Here is a 14,260-nt window from a genome sequence, read left to right on the forward strand (position 1 = left end):
ATGCTTACTACTGCCAGATTTATATAACACTACTTTTATTTACTCTTTCTGTGATTACAGTATTCCCAAGAATCCGTCTCTGAGGTGACCAACACACTTTCCCTAATGAGGGTATAACTTGTTCCTATTCTCTATGCTACCCATTCCATAGCTAGTTCGATTGCACATTAATGAGAATCGGCTCAGTTAACCTTGATTCTTTGAATTAAACGACTGCATGAATCCTGGAAGTCGATGCTGACTGAACTTTTTTTTCTTAGAGTGTGACTTTTCATATAATAAACTTATTTAATGGACACACATAACAGTAACTTATCTTGGAGGGTGACAGGCAAATTTTCTGGGGAAAAAAAATCAATTTCCCTCTTTCAATATTTCTTTTAACAAGGTTGAAAATCATATATCTTAACGCAGAATGTTCCCGAGCTCTGTGATTAACATGCAAAGCTGCTTCTTAACAGCTCTCTTTCACTTTTAAAATGACATTGAGAGCTTAGAGGTGTTTGTTCTTAATGTTTAAACCTATTGATTTTACTGTGCCTGACACAAAGCAGAGCATCTTTGCCATAATTACTGTATAACAGTTGTTTTTCACAAAGTTGTGATTTTCCTAAAATTAGCTGGACGGCCTCAATTATGTAAATTGAATCCTGAGACTTTAATAAATGTATTTGTAGTAGCACACTAGACTTTTATAGGGAAATATCAAGGAGAAAAGCAATCTCCCAATCATTGTGGTCTCACCAAATGAGAGTGGGAAACTGTGATTCACTGTTGGTGGTCACAGTCTCTTGTGGGCTGTCGGTGGATGGGTCCTCTCTCTGCACTACGCAATAAAGAAAATCTACTCAAAGCATCTGAGACTAGAATCCTCTAGTTAGAAGAAAGCTCCAAAGTTAAGGGCTCCAGATGAACTTGATGCTACATTTTGGCAAGCATAACCTGCATCTTCCTTTTTTGTTTCTTCTCAACACAATGTCCTTTCTTTCCCCACCATATGCTTTGTTCTGCTTATCTATTACTGTATAACAAAGTACCCTAAATTTTAGATGCTTCAACAATAATTTGTTATTGTCTCTCAGGGTGCTATGGATTGAGTAGTCTAAGCTGGGTGGTTCTTGCTTATCATCCCTCATGGGATTACAGTCAGAGAACAGCCAGGCCTGGAATCATCTGCAGGCTTGACTGGCCTGGACATCCAAGAAGGCTTCTTGACTCACGTATGGGGAGCCTCAGTGCTCCTCTAAGTGGCCTCTGTCTCCAGCAGACAAGCCTGAACTTCTTTCATGGCACCTTGGAGGCTTTGGGAAGAAGAAGAAAAAATAAGAGGAAGATTGGCAACAGATGTTAGCTCAGGGCCAATCTTTAAAGAAACAAAAAAACAAAAAGAAACTTGCATTCATAATAAATGTAGGAAAAGGGAGACGGCTTTGGATCTCCCAGACAGATCTGTGGCCTCCCTGGAAGAATCCTTCCCTTCTGCTATGAAAAAGCTGGCATTGAACAGAATCTTCCTCTAGTGTCCACGTGACCTCCACATGGCAAATTTTTGTGTTCCTGGACTTGATAAAATTAAAGAGCAAGAACCCATAAGTTTTTCTTTCCCACTTCAGAAGAGACCTTTGAGATAATAATCTCACTTTGAATCTCTCAGAAATCTATTAAAATCTTAATAGATTTTAAGCTGGTATATAAAACCTGTAGATATTAAACTGCTCATAATCTTTATAAACCATACACACGCACCTTGAACTTTTATGGCCAATGGTAGTGAAGGTCTTTCATGACAAAATAGACAGATATTAGTAGCACCCACCTATCTCACATTGGAAGGGCATGACATATTCCTTCTAATTCTGTTTGTGTCTGCTGAAATTTTTTTTCTTCTTCTTCTCCCCAAAGCCCCCTAGTACATAGTTGTGTCTTCTAGTTGTAGGCCCTTCTGGTTGTGCTATGTCGCACGCCCCCTCAGTGTGACCTGATGAGCGGCGCCATGTCCGTGCCCAGGATCCGAACCAGCAAAACCCTGGGCCGCTGAAGCCGAGTGAGCGTACTTAACCACTCAGCCGCGGGGCTGGTCTTGGTGAAAATTTTCGGTAATCATGCTAGAGTTAATTGAAATTGTAAGAAAATAGGAGTTCAGAGAATCTTTTGATTACCTGGTTCAGCCTCTTTGGTTTAGGTAATTGTAATGGCATCTTCAGGCTTACAGTGTCATTTTTTTCTTCTCCCTAATGGATTTTAGAAAGAACGGTAAGGGAATAGAAAAATCCTAGTAGATGAAAAACAACTTTTAAAAAGTCATTCTGGTTAAAGTTCTGCTCAGGAACAATTTAGAAATTGGAAATCAGGAAATAAATGCTTTAATGATAGAAAATCTGTTTTATATTGATGTCTGATGAGATCTGGAACATTTAATTATTCTTAGTTGCTGAATTCTTCCGTGAATTAGTCATTATCCAAAAAGCTGAGGACTATAAAGATTTGTGAATAGACTTTTTATATTTTTGGTACTGTTCTTAAACTTTCCAGAAAAACTAGCAAGCTGGGATATGATTTGTTTTCTTATATGCTTCATATTTTACTCTGTATATAGTTTTATCTTTCAGCACAGTGAGTTTCTAGAGGAAATTCAATCAATAGCATCTATGACAGATTAACAATGGGTACAGTATTTTGTGTTTCTCCTTCCATTGAAAGATGGCAAGTCTCCTCTTGAATCTGAGTTTGCCTTAGAGATTTGCTTGATCACAGAATGTTGCAGAGGAATATTCTGGGACTTCTAAGACTGGTTCATAAGAACACTTGCAGCTTCCATCTGGGCCTCCTGGAACACTTGCCCTTGAAACTGAGCCATGATGCTGTGAGGAAGCCCAACAAGCCCCAGGGAGTGGGCTAGCCAACAGCCCCAGATGAACTCCCAGCTGACAGCTCCCACCAGCTCGACAGTCACGTAAGTGAGCCATCTTGGAAACCTATCCTTCACACCAGTTGGGCTGCTGATGCTTCATGGGATCATGATGAGCCCGCCCTGCCAAACTCTGCCCAAATTGTAAATTTGTGAGCCAAAAACATGACTGTTTTTATTTTAAGCCATCAAATTCTGGAATGATTTGTTATAGAGCAATAGATTACAAAACAGCCTGCATCTCCTGGACTGATTTCTGAATCAATAGAAAAATAAGACAAAAGAATCAAGAGAATGGAAAACTAAAATAGTTTCTGATTTTCGGTAGTGGTTAGGTTAGAGGATTTGTCTTCGTTTTAGCACTAAAGTTAGTTTGCTGAGAAGAATCTTGAGTTTCTGAATTTTCCCACCTGAAGCAAAGTTGAATTCTGTGGATGCAGGTTACTGCCTCCCACTGTTTCAGGGAAAGAAAGGAGGAGAAAGATACTAAATCCTCCATGCTCCAGCCATTTGATAGATCAGATTCACTCACTGGAGAAACTTAGATCAATGACTATCACCACCAATCAGATAATTCACTCCACAGTTGTACAGAGAAATAAGAGTGTTCTGAGAGTTCAGTAGTATTTGGGGATAAATCCTCCTCATGAAAACCAGAGAACTGTGTTAAAGGAATCCTCCTCTTCCACTGAGTAAGAATTAAGAGAAGCTGTTCAGGGAGAATTTGTTTCAAATCCCAACTTGGCAACTTAATGGGCATGCGTCTTGGGTCAAGTGACTTAACCACTTTGAGCCTTAGTTTCCTCATCTATAAAATGGGGACATTAGCGCCTAACTTTTTGGTTCGAATGCATAGTGAGGACACAGAAGAGTGCTTCCGTTGTTTGCAGTTGTAAGAAGTTAGTAGGATCTTTGTGCTTAAAATTTTAGGCATCCTAAAAGGAATCCCAAAAGAAAAATACCATAGACCTAGCCAAGTGGTTATTATTTATTTGCATTCCTGATAGCTAATTTTCCATATGAAAGAATGTGATCACAATGTAGTTAAGGCTGTCTTCCAGGGATGATGACTGTGCTGGGGAAACGGGAGGTTTGTATAGCTATACATCTCCATACCGAAAGATAGCTGAACAAAGATATGCTTACTTAAATATCGCCAGACCACGCGATCTATCAGGAACACTGAGGCAGCTTAATAGATTATCAAAGCACAGAAATGCAATTAAGGAAACATGTTGTCTTCAGAAGGTTTGTTAAGATACCTGTGTGTGTGTGTGTGTGTGTGTGTGCGTGCATCTTGTGACTGAGGATTTCAAATTCTTGATTTCTCCAGACTTTATGCAGATTCAAATTTGATGATTCATGTAAAGATCCAACCCAAGTTCATCTCCATGATGCTCACTCATCCACATCCAGACAAACACATGTATCTTTCTTTGCTTTGTGCCAGTACCAACAAACTTACTCTTAACTAAGAAGATCTGAGTGTTTCAAGAGTGTTAGTTTTATCACTCAAAGGAAGGCCCTCAAAGATGTCAGGTACATTCATGATAGCCTCGATCTTATCCAGCACGGAGCTGGTTCTCAATAAATGTTTTCTTGAATTAATTTTAGAATATTTCATAATATCCCATTTATAGTCAAAATGTTATCAAAATTCAAACTTGCATTTTTCTGTCTTCTTTAGCTAGAAAGATGTTGGTTCTCTGCTGGCATTGAGAACATCAAACATAGTGTTCAAATTCTGTTATTTATTAGAAATCAGAATTGTGTATTTCAGAGCTTAAAAGAAGGTATGGCAGAATCCTGAGAGGAAATGGGGAAGGAAGGTGTTCTGATTCTGAGTTTGTGAGTGGTTAGATACTGGGGCCTGTTAGAATCTACATATGGGGATCTTTAGCAGCATGTAGGATACTGGAACCAATAGAAAATGGAAAGGGTAGACATGGGCAAACCTAGAGCCACGGAGCAGACTAGAGGATCATTCCAGACTGCACAGTGCAGGAGATAACACTCCCAGGGATGTTGCAACTTTGCTTTGACCGCGTAGGTGTTTTCAAAACAAAAGCCACTAGTCTTCCAGTCAATCAGGCATCCCAGCGGCCAAGGAGATTAAGCATCCCATTTACAACCCTGGACATTTATAAACACTAGGGTCTCCCTGGATATCTAGTCAAGAAGTGAGTAGCAATTGGTTTAGACTTGCTACTGTCACTTTGCGTGGACAGGGAACTGAAGTTACCATACGAATTGGTGGGAGGAAGGAGGGTGAGTACGTGTCCCTGTCACATGTAATAAGTAGGCCATTATTTCCAGAGAAACTGAACCATAAAATATTGTCACCAAAGTAATGTGACAGTGCCAGGTTAGAATAAAAAGCCAGAAATGATAACCTGGCCCAGATCACTACACCATAGATAACATCTGTAGCAGGGAAAAAAGATTAGCAAATTAATAACTGACACTTATTTACACCTCAGGCAAATGCATATATTTTCAACATATTTTTAGAACGTATATTATACTAGGTCATCAATTGCATTAAAAATGAAATATAATATAGACTTCACAGGCATTGTGAATTCTGTGAGACTTACCATTCAAGCAGAGAGTCCTCTCACGGACTCATTCTGCAACTAATGGCATTTATTGCATTCTTACAATGGAGCAGACACGGTACTTGGCGCTTGCTTGTAGGCGTGAGGAACTGGGATTAATATACGACTTAGACCTGCAACTAAGATATACAGCTATGTACGGGGGGTGGGTTTGGGAAATAAAGCAGAAAAAAAAAAAAGTTGGCAAAAGTTGTTAAAAAAAATACACGACTTAGGATACTAAAATTTAGTCTTAAAATTGAAGGTAATTCGGGTACTTACTAAATATTCTTATTGCACACATAATTGCCATTGCTCTTGATCTTAAAGGGTTACAAAAATAACAGGATCATTTTGAAGGACTAATGGCCATGTCTCATGCCTCACCTTTCCAATCATACCTTCAAATCTGATATCTTGAGGCCTCATCAAGTTGACTAACAGAGAGTCAAGTGATTTCCAGGAAATACATCCCTCAGAATTTTCTGAGGATTCCAAGGGGTCTTGCACGGGTAACTTGAATATGCTGTTAAAGCCAACGGCAGTTTTTACATTCAGGAAGAGTTCCACAATGGGCCAGAGAGCATAGCTGTCCTATGCATGTATTCAGAGAGAGTGATACCACTAATACCTAACATTTACTGAGTGCTTACAATGTACCAGGCCCTATTAGATACACTAGCCTAATATTTATTCATTTTCTTCCCACAAAACCCTATGAAGTAGATCCAACTATTATTATATTTTACAGACAGGGAAATTGAGGTACAGGAAGCTGAAGTAACTTGCCTGGATCACTTATCTTGGAAGAGGCTGAATCAATTCAAATCTAGACATTCTGTGACCTGGACCTGACTTCTTAACTAGGTACTCTGCAATGTGTGACGTGGGGCCTGCTGTGAGGTTTGATGCTGCTGCTTTCCTTCTGCTGAATTGTTACTTGATGTTCCACTGAATTGTGGTCCACACTGTCCTTACCCCTGTTTGGCTTGCCCATCTCTGAGTTGTTCAAGGCTGCAGCTCACCCTGCTGCCGGCATGCTGTTTACCATAGGTAAACCCTTTTTTCCTCTTGGACCAGCCTTGTCCCAGAGATTCAGTAATTTCGCCGATGCGTTGCATCACAGGGTAGGGGAGAAGGGACAGGGTAGTAGGAAAGGCTGCACAGGAGGAGTTGACAAGCGCGACCCTAATTTGAACCTGGAAGCACAGACCCCATGTGTTAGCACACCCTAACATTCAAGCCTTGTTGCCGAATCTGGTTAATTCAAGCCAATTGCTTAATTACTTGTACTGATTTTATCTTGGGAGATCACACATTTGTTTATTCCCCAAGTGTGGACACATTTTAAGGTGTTCTCCCCTGCCATGGGACTATGGAGCCAATTTGAAATCAGAGATGTAGCTAGACCCAGAAGTGTTCTTAAGTATCTTGGGATTCACAAGACTTTCGGGGGAGGATTGTACAACTTCATATGATTGCCTGCCATAAAATAAGTTATATCCAGTTACTAAGGAAACCAATGACCAAATATTAAAAAGCACATTCATGAAACGACAATGTATGTGCCTTTTTATGAAAACATTAAATATTAATATCTAGGAGCAAATCTGATAAGTATCATAATTTCAAACTCATTACGAACATAAATGATGTTCCAAAATGTACAAAAACCGCAGAAGGATATGAAAACATCTGATTTCTATGGTGATCAAGTCAGAGAAACTACTACTTTTACTGTGGTTTGTTGCCTACATTTGTGATTGAAGAAGATGCTCAGTCTCACTTACAGACACCTGAAGATAAGAAGAAAATATTTTTCCACTGAAGTTCAACACACCCTGAATTCTATCATGGACTTCCTTAGGTGACATCTATGTACCAAAACTTGACATGTCATCTTCTACTAGAGGATGGACTGTGTCCCCTATATGGTAGCTTGGAAGAAGAGAATATAAGTTCATTGATAAATAGGGGCAGACTTTGGAAAAAGATACTGTGAGTCCTGCAAAACTGATTAGAAAGGACAGTGAATAGGGAGTTTTAGGTTTTGGTTCTAGTTTCAATTCTGCCATTAACCATCAGGGAGACTTTGGGCAAAGAAATTCTCTTCTCAGATCTTATCAGGAAAATAAAGATATTGGAGCCACTGATCTCTCAGGAACTTCTCTGATTTCACATTCTATTATTCCAAAAGTCTTTTCTTTTATTTGATTCCATGTTACCCATATTTATTCCTTTATGATATTAAATTAGAACAGGAAAATGTCATTTCATTTGCCAAACTGTTTCCCCAGGATATTCTTCACTTCAGAATTTACCTCTTCTTTTCCTCCAGGAATAAGGACATTATCTGAAATAAATGTTCCTTGCCTTGAATGAAGGTATTTATCAGCTAAAGGAGATTTTGCATCAACTTAGGACAAAAGCAAACTTAGACGTGAAATAAGCTATTTTCTCAGCTATGTGATTTTTACATTCCTTTCACTTTTTTAATTTTTGAGTTTTAAGAGATTGTTTTCTCGTAGCCTGAATTCTCTTTTGAAGAATTCTGCAGTGAAACCATAACTAATAATAATAATAATAGTAAAATGGAAATGAACCAAACAAAATTAGCTTGCTGCTTTACTTTTCATTTTTATGAGAAGGTCAAGGAAATAATTCTTGATGATACTCAAGCAATGGATGGTCCAAGGCGAGGCTTCTCAACCACAGGGAGATAAGAGGATCTACCGTATGGAAACACAAATATCAGTCAGTCAGTTGGGTTCTTGGGTTGTCTCCTGTCTGAGTGTGGCTCTTTATGAAATGAAATATAGCTTAAAACGAAGAGTACAGATGCGAAACGCCTAGTGCAATGCTTTGCACACATGAAGGCTGAGAGAGGGGCAGGGAACTGGAAACCCTATGGGAATTTTACTGCTTCTTGGTGTTGGCCTCAAAGAATTTGGGCTTTCTTGGGTGCCATTTACATACATCCTGTCACATAAGTAAAGTCCCCATTAGTAAAAGTTGCCCTTAGTCTCATTACTCACTCTCTCTCTAGAGCCAGATGTTGACTCCAGAAAGTATGCAAAGTTTATAGGAATTTCAGATTCATTGCTGCAAACTTGAAATCTTTCCTCTTTGAAGCTGCCATCATCTTCATACCCCTTACTTTCTCTTTTCCTTTGGGTCCTCTAACAAGTCGATTGAAAGATAAATCCAGCTCACTAGGTACTTGTACATATAGAAACATGATAAATATTTATTGAAAAGATACCTTTGGGTTTCTGATCTGGAACTTCTGATTTGTGACCCTACATGTAAAGAGCTTGGAAGTTTTCTTTCTGGTCTAACAACAAGTAAGAAGATGAATAAACTGAAGAAAATCAACAACTCTTCTTAGCTCTTCCAGAGAAGTGAGGTCACAGGACAAGGCATTGCCCCCCTCCAAAATTGGAGAGATAGAGAGGCAATTCAGAAAATTGTTAACTTACCAGAGAAGAAACTCTCGAGCAGAAAACTCTTTGGGAACAAGTACAGGGCAGGAAAACCTAAACTATAATTGAAAAATTGCTGGAAGCTCAGTGTGGAAAAGTCTGAGAATTAAGAACTCCATGAGGGACAAGGAAGGTCCCTACGCTTATGTGAGTTTTACCTCTAGGAGCTCTGGCAGGATTTCACAGTGAATATTGGAGGAAAATTCTCTCATGTTTCTGGTAAGGAGACAGGAAAAGGAACCATTTTGAAATATGTTAGGGCATTTTGTTCGTCTTAAAAAAGCTTGTGCTTAAGAGAAACTACTTTACCAGAATCCTAACCTATTGAGGTTCTATCCGAGTCTAACTACCTGGGGAAGGGATTTCCCAGCCCTCTTTTGCCATCTTGTCCCCCCTAAGGGGGAGGTAGAATTAAGAAGCACTTGTGAAGTTCACAGCCCAACAGCACAGGCTCACTAAAAGACTAAGACCTGCTTACAGGACTAAGAAACGCTTCCCTTCCCCTCGTACCTTGCCACCACGTCACTAAAGCCCTATTTACTGGGGTTCTTCTTATCCATTCTGTCACGTCCTGCTTTCAACAAGAAGTTAGAAGGCATAATAAACGGCAAAAAACAAACACACTTTGTAGAGACAGAGAGAGCATCCGAACCAGACTCAGAAATCAGAGGGATGTTGGGATTATCAGACCAAGAATTTAAAACAACTTTGGTTAGTATGCTAAGGTCTTTAATGTGAAAGGTAGATAGAATACAAGAACAGATAGATAATTTAAAAAAGAGATGGAAATCTTAAGAAAGACTCAAAAAGAAATGCTAGAGATAAAAAACACCATAATAGAAATGAAAATGTCTTTTACAGGCTCAGTAATAGACCAAACATGGCTGAGGAAAGAATCTCTGAAGTTCAAGATGTCAATAGAAACTTCTAAAACTGAAAAACAAACAGAAAAATGATTGGAAAAAATATAGAACAGAATATCCAAGAAGTGCGGGGCAATTACAAAAGGTGTAACATATGTGTAACGGGAATACCAAAAGGAGAAGAGAGACAGAAAGGAAGAGAAGAAATAGTTGAAGCAAAAATGACTGAGAATTTCCCAAAATTAATCTCAGACATCAAGCCACAGATCCAGGAAATTCAGAGAACACTAAGCAGGATGAATACCAAGAAAACGACACACAGGCATATCGTATTCAAGCTGCAGAAGATCAAAGATGGAGAAAACATTTTGAAAGAATCCAGAGAGGGAAAAAAACATGCCTTACTTATAGAGAAGCAAAGATAAGAAACACATGTGACTTCTCTTTAGAAATCATGGAAGCAAGAAGAAGTAGGAATGAAATACTTAAAATGCTGAGAGAAAAGAGCTATAATTGTACTTCCTGAATGTTCTATTTAGGAGTATGCAAACTTGAATTTGCAATAAGGACCATGGAGTTAGTCAGAACTGGGTTTGAATTCCGCCTTTGCAGTAGATGATTACAAAAATGACCACAGTTGTTCTTGCTTTTGTAGACCTGTGCCCTTTGCAGCCCTTCCTATCTATTTTCCAACCCTTGAAGCTGAGCTGGCCTACTGACTTGCTTTTACTAACAGAGAGTGGTAGAAAGCATGGAGTCAGTTCCAAGCAGAGCCCTCAAGAGGTCTTGCACATATCTGTGGGCTCTCTACAGACTGCCTACAGAGACTCTGTCTCATGTAAATGGAGCTGAGTCAGCTCAGTTGTTCCAGCTGAGTCCCAGAGATGAGACAGACCAGCCGAGATCAGCAAGGCTGCCTACTTGACCCACAGCTGACTTGAGATGCATGAGGAATCCCTAAAAGAACAGAGGAACTGCCCAGTCAAAGCAAACCAGAGTCAATCTGAAGAATGGGAGCTAAGTAAATGATGATTGTTTTAAGCTAGTAAGTTTCGATGTGGTTTGTTATGCATTGTTACTATGTTAGTAACTATCTGATACAGTCTTTGTCACTTACCAACTGCGTCCTTGCACAACACACTGCTCTCAAAATCTAGGTTTCTTCCTCTTTTAATTGAAGTTAATATTAAGACATATCTCATAGGATTATTGTGAGATTACGTGACGGGATGTATGTAAGTGCACAGAGGAGGAGCTCATTATGAGCTAGTTGTTACTATTATTTTCTTCCCCACTGTGAATGAACCACTGTCAACAAGGCTTCTGTCAGAGGCCTTTTGCTCTTCCTGACTGATGCTTTGGGTCTGAGCTCCCTTTTGTGCAACAAATAAATCCAAAAATATTGCCTTACCAGAACATGGTGCAGTTAAGTCAGGAACTCTGAAATTGGATAGTCAGTTCAAATCCCTGATATACTATTTTCCAGCTTTGTGAACTTGGATAACTTAATTTTTCCAGGCCTCAGTTTCTTCACTTATAAAATGGGGCTAATAATAATACTTGCCTCCCTCAGTTGTTACTAACATTATCAAATGACACACATCTAAAGGGCTCGGAGCTATGCTTGATACGCAGTAAGCATTCAGAAGTACTTGGTAAATATTATATATTACTGTCATTATCATTATCATCATTATTATTATTATTATTATTGAGATTTTAGAATTTTCTGGAGGTCAGTCAAATCCCAGGCTTGCCCCATGTGAAATTCTGCAAGAGTTTCTGCATTAAGCAGAGAAGTATTCAGTCACTGCTCAGCCGTCCATAGGTTGGTGGCCATTCACTAGAGTTCAGCCATCTGGCAGGAAGCTGGTGGATGCTCTGAGTCTTTACATGCTGTCATAGTGAACAACTGGTCCAGAAAAAACAGACTATAAAGATTCCGAAGGGAGCCAAGAATGAGAAATGAGAACAATCCATGGCACTGAGCAAATGGCACTAGCTAATATGGATATGAACTTGAGTTCAGCCTCTGAATAAAGAACTAAAAGCCAAAAAATACAACTGCTAATGGGACTAGGCTGGTTTGGAGGGAGCTGGACCCAGAATCCAGCTAAGCCGAAGGGTTTGAACCTTTATGATGGACTATAACATTGTCGGAAAAATTCACTGATGTAGCTTTAAAAGGAGGCACTTTATACTTAGTGGTATGAAATATAAGGGAGGGGTTATTTTTGGTGTTAAGAATAATAGGCTTTTAAGTCTGACAGAACTGGGTTTGATTTCTGTCTTTCTCATTTCACTGCTGTGTGACCTTGGACAAGTTTCTCCATCCCTCTGAGTTTCAGTTTCTTCATTTATAAAATTAGGATAATAATTCCTCTCTGATAGAGCTAATGAAAGGACTAAGTCACGTAAATGTGAAAGAGCTTAACAGGGTCTGGCACCTGATAAGCACTTAAAAAATGCTATGTGTTACTGTTATTATTGTTTTTAATGAAACACCATCTGCCAACATTTTTGTATTGCCAGAATCTCCTTCTTGGGTTACCATTTTCTCTTGCCTCGTATGCCCTGGTTTGATCTTTCACTTCTTTTATGCACTCCACAGAGCTTTTGACATCTGCCCTTCTGATATCCAACTAATGACTGGGACATCACACAACTCATTGATCACCTCCTGGGCTGACTTTGACATTGGGCATCTGCATCATTTTTACTCGCTTGTTCAAGGTTTTCATTTCATTATGCCCTATCCCTGAGAGTGGACAAGAGGTCAGAGAAATCAATGAGTCCTAAGGGGTCGTCTAAGGTTGAGAGATGCTGTCAGGAAGACAAGGAGTGGGTCAACAAGGGCAGGGGGGCAGAGAGTGAGATATTAACTGGCAATGTGGAATGAGTGCTTTTCTAAAAGGACTAAGAAACATTTTCTCTAAGTGTTTTATACTGTGAACTAGGTTAAGTCAGACATGGGCTCTTAAATTAGGGACAGAAGTTTGGTTTACTTTGTGTTCAGGGATTTGAAAGATTATTTTCTCTGCTTTTTTCAAGTTGATTATGATAATTAAAAAAAAAAGGCAAGTTAGGATACGGGGCTTCTCAGGCCATGATAATACAAAGAAATAGGCTTTTCTATACAGTTGATTTGATTTCCTTCCCTCCTTCTCTTCCACTCTGCCACATTATCTCTTTTGAAACTGGATTATCAGAGCTTGTTTTCAGGTTCAATCCCATTAACTCCAATTTTCTTCTTTTAGTTGTAGGTGCCAGGCAGTCTCTGAGGAGTTGTTGATAGATGAAGAAAGAGTCCTGTTCACAACCAAGAAAGCAAGGTACCAGTGAGATTCATTGTGGGCCAACAGTGTCACCTTTCTACAAAAAGATACGATTCGTATAACCGGGTCAACCCATCATCATTCTCAGAGCAACAACAAACTTCCCTCAGGATCAAAGATGATCACTTCAAGGTTTTGGAACTGTGCATTACTGTGCTGAAATAACGATGAAGCTCATACATGTAAAAATAGATGGATTAGGTAGAAAACATAGTTTTATTTCCACTTCAACTATAACATTCCTTCCCTGATTTTCTAAGAGTTGTGCCTCTGCAGCACGGTCTGGGGATTTATTCATTTTTTACACTGTGTTTCTCTCTGGTGTATTTCTCTTGCAGGACTTCTGGGAATTTGGGAAATAATGAAATTTGGTTCCGTATGATGTTCATAGACAAATGCAATGGTAACTAAGGATGTGTCACTGCTTTATATTAAAATGCATCATTTCTTTGCTTTTAACCGAGGGGTGTTTCTTGTAGGATATGCTAATTCCAAGACAGATAATCATAATAAAATTTTGTCAAATGCCACAGCTGAGAGAGTTCCTATAAAACAAATGAAGGTTCTCACTAGCCCATTGTCATTCAGGCATGTTCTCTAAGTCCTGCTCCTCAACCTCAGTTTTGGTGAATGACTTGGGCTGAACACATCCACGTGCCTGTTGAATAGTGACATAGCTTCTTCGGGGTTTCAGTTTCTTTATCTACAAAATAAGGATATTAGTAGTGCTCTTTCAGAGGGTAGTTTTGAAGAGAAAATGAGATAATCTATGTCAAGTAATGACATACAGGTAATACTCCCCTGATAAATGATAGGTATTATTACTACTATTGTCAGTGAACATAAGTGAGGCCATCTTGTTACACTAAATGACCCCAGCCCCTCCTCTGTGTGACTACTCGCTGCTCTGCACATATAAAAAATTCACATGCTCTCCTGATTTATGGTCTCCGCTTACATATGTACTCCCTTATAGCTTGATAATTTAAAACTTTCTTCTATGAATTTCTCTCTAGGAACAGACTGACCACAGGTGGGAGACACACCTACAAGATATTCATCATCACTGACAGAA

At 39.2% G+C, this 14,260-nt stretch overlaps 1 long non-coding RNA gene across 1 annotated transcript; it reads left to right on the forward strand.

The window, feature by feature from the left end:
• The first annotated feature begins 1,688 nt into the window (after positions 1-1,688).
• On the forward strand, positions 1,689-13,771 carry LOC139040753 (uncharacterized). The gene is made up of 3 exons (XR_011495075.1): positions 1,689-2,953; positions 6,257-6,372; positions 13,108-13,771. It is a non-coding gene; the product is annotated as an uncharacterized lncRNA (long non-coding RNA).
• The last annotated feature ends 489 nt before the right edge of the window (positions 13,772-14,260 follow it).

The sequence above is a fragment of the Equus asinus genome, chromosome 17 (genome assembly GCF_041296235.1).
Source record: "Equus asinus isolate D_3611 breed Donkey chromosome 17, EquAss-T2T_v2, whole genome shotgun sequence".
Taxonomy (NCBI): Eukaryota; Metazoa; Chordata; class Mammalia; order Perissodactyla; family Equidae; genus Equus; species Equus asinus.